Source organism: Macrobrachium nipponense, chromosome 14 (assembly GCF_015104395.2).
Source record: "Macrobrachium nipponense isolate FS-2020 chromosome 14, ASM1510439v2, whole genome shotgun sequence".
Lineage (NCBI taxonomy): Eukaryota > Metazoa > Arthropoda > Malacostraca > Decapoda > Palaemonidae > Macrobrachium > Macrobrachium nipponense.
The window spans coordinates 16,805,551-16,808,908 of NC_087207.1; positions in this window are offsets into that span (position 1 = coordinate 16,805,551).

Consider the following 3,358-nt stretch of genomic DNA (forward strand, 5'->3'; position numbering starts at 1 on the left):
TTACACGGCACCCGGGAAAGAAGAAGAAGAAGATGAAGAAGAAGGAAAAAAGAGTGAAGCACCAAATTATGCGTCTCTTATAGCGGTCTATCAACGTAAAAGAAATTGGCTTCTGAAAATCTGCCTTGGGCATCTTTTGAATGTTTTACAAGGCCATCTTTTGGACTTTTGCCTCAGCGTTTAGAAGGATCCACAATATCTAGAGAGGGAAAATTCTGGACGATTTTGTTTGTACCTTTTGTATGTCTATATATTCCGTTCGTCTTTCTGTCTGCCTGAAGTAGGCGTATATGTGTAAAGTTCTACACACGCATTAACACATACACACATCCACACACACACACACACACACACACACACATATATGTATATATATATATATATATATATATATATATATATATATATATATATATATATATATATATATATAATGTGGGTGTGTGTGTGTGTGTGTGTGTGTGGTGGATGTGTGTATGTGTTAATGCATGTGTACGGTGTGGTGTGTGTGAGATTAAAATTTTCATTTTATTATTATTTTTATTTTATTATTAATATTATTATTATTATTACCGGAGAAACATATCCCCAGTTATGTATGGGTACTACATATGTTTAAAAAAAATAAATCTAGACAGATTTCGGGAATCTGTCGATTCCCCTTTTCAATTAAAACTGAAAAGGGGAATTGAACATATTCCCGAGAACTCTCTGTTGAGATTTATTTCTAAATGTTAAGTACCCATACTTAACGGGATTTGGATTTGTTTCTAGACTCATGATATTATTATTATTATTATTATTATTATTATTATTATTATTATTATTATTATATTACTGATCTCTTTAGTCTATATCTCGATTCTATATACATTTTTAGTCATACTTACTATTGTAAACAATGAATCAAGACGGGAAAATTGTGAAGAAACTGACCTTTCATTTGAGATTCGAACCAATGCTTGTTAAGCTAGGGTGAAATTGTCGATGCCCACAAAGATATGTAGGCTTGAATTCCACCTGAAGAGGTGAGGGTTTCTACACTTAGACACTTCCTCTCCTTCTTCTTTTTCTTCTTCTTCTCAGCTTAATCCTTTGTCAGGGTCGCTGTTTTAATGAGCGTTCTCCAGCTGTTTCTGTATCCATGGGCTCATTTCATTATTGGTTTTGTTAGATTCTAACGGATTTACGTCCTCCCTGACTCAAATAATCCCTTTTTATGCAATCGTGGCTGTCTTCAAAGAAACAACCCCACACCCCCACCCCTCTAACCACCTGCTAAGTTCTTCATATGGTTCCTGTTCACAGTAGTTCCTTCAAAAGCAATCCTAATCAGAAGTGCAAGAAAACCGGGAAGCTAAAGAACCTATGCAAAGAAATCGTCTATTCAACAGAACGTTCATAAGGGCGAAATATATATTTGCAGCATGTTCAGATTAAACTAGTTCGTTTTAATGGGATTCACAATTCATTATATTTACGGCGGTGCTAAATATCTCCTCCCCATTACAATCACACTGAATAGATTACAAGCGTTAAAGGCATGGTGATTACGAGGGAGAACTTGTCTGAAACAAATTCTACGCATGGAGAATCAAATGATTTTACGAACAAGGTAACTTTGCGAAGACGCTGTGGATTGATTGATGCAATTCGTATTGCAGAATGGCCTCGCAACAACATTGATCGTCGACGTATTATTATTATTTATCAGTAAGTAAACAAATGCATGGCGATGTATTTGTAAGAACCGTATTTGGAAATAAAACCTTTTTATGTACATTTTTAAAGAAGGCGTCACAAATACATCACTATAGATAATAATAATAATAATAATAATAATAATAATAATAATAATAATAATAATAATAATAATATGATTCTAGAATAAGATATACAACAATCAGAATGAAAACCGGCTCTTGAAGCAGGGCAAAAACAGAAGTCTTCCTCATGAATATCCAGCAGCACATAATCCGGAGAAGAAGGGCAAGGAAAAAAAAAGTAAAAAAAAAAAAAAAAAAAAAAAAGCACGTGGCAAGATCGGTCTCGTGTCGGTGCCTCGCGGGGCCGGAAGTTTTGCCTTTCATGCCAGCCGTGCACGAATGATTCCAGGTCACGAATGAGCGCGTCTTTGCAATTCCTGGCTCTGAAAAGAGGACGTTGGTGCATCTCTCTCTCTCTCTCTCTCTCTCTCTCTCTCTCTCTCTCTCATTCATGTGCACAGGCAATTAATTTAAAGAACCGTTCATCCATTGCCTTTATTTATACAAAATTTCTCTCTCTCTCTCTCTCTCTCTCTCTCTCTCTCTCTCTCTCTCTCTCCTGCAGACAAACACACATACACACACATGCGCGCACACAAAGTGGCAATATATGATTTTATCGAATTAGATTTTTGGGGACTTTGATCGTTATTTATGTCTGCACATATCTATGCCCCTTATTTTATGTCTATAATTATATCTACAATTATTCATTTGTATTAAATTGTTGCTTTTTATCTCCTCTCAATATAAAGTCATCCCATTCTATGAAGGCTGATGAAAGTTCAGACTTCTCTCTTTAATTAATAATAATCTAAAATGCTAATGAATTAGGATGTTCATAGTCATCAATAATAACAGCACACCCAACGCATCTCTTGAATGGAAACCAAGTCCCACTTAGAACTGAGAACACCTGTTGTGAAAGGATCTTAATAGGATATCAATCTCGGTATCCTTCGCTTCCATCCACGAGAATGACCAGGAATGGGAGCAAATTGAGAAGCGCCGGATGGACTCGGTGCCTTAGGGGGAATGAAATTGTGTGGTCATTTTGTTAGGGGTCTTGTTCTTATTATGGTTTTTATGTTGCTAATATTGTAGGTACTGTTGTTATGCATTTTGTTTATTTCCTTAGTGATGTTATGGTTGTTATCATTTTTGCTGTTATTTTGGCATTATTAAATAGTTTTTGATGTGGTCGTCAATTGCAATTATTATTATTATTATTATTATTATTATTATTATTATTATTATTATTATTATTATTATTATTATTATTATCATTATTCTTTCATCAATGATGTTAACGTTGTTATTATCAATTTTGTTGTTATTTTGGCATTATTAAGGTTATATATAGTTTTTGGTGCCGTGGTCATTTGCAATTATTATTATTGTTATATTTAAAATGTTTGCTCATTCATATGGAATGCGACGAAAGAGTAATTGTATTAAAACAAAAGCATGGGAGATAGGAGCAAGGAACTCTATAAATATAACAGATGGAATAAAGAATAAATAATAACGAGCAAGTTAGCTTGAATAGCATATGTAGCCTAGAAAATCGAAATGCTCAAGTCTGCGGGAAA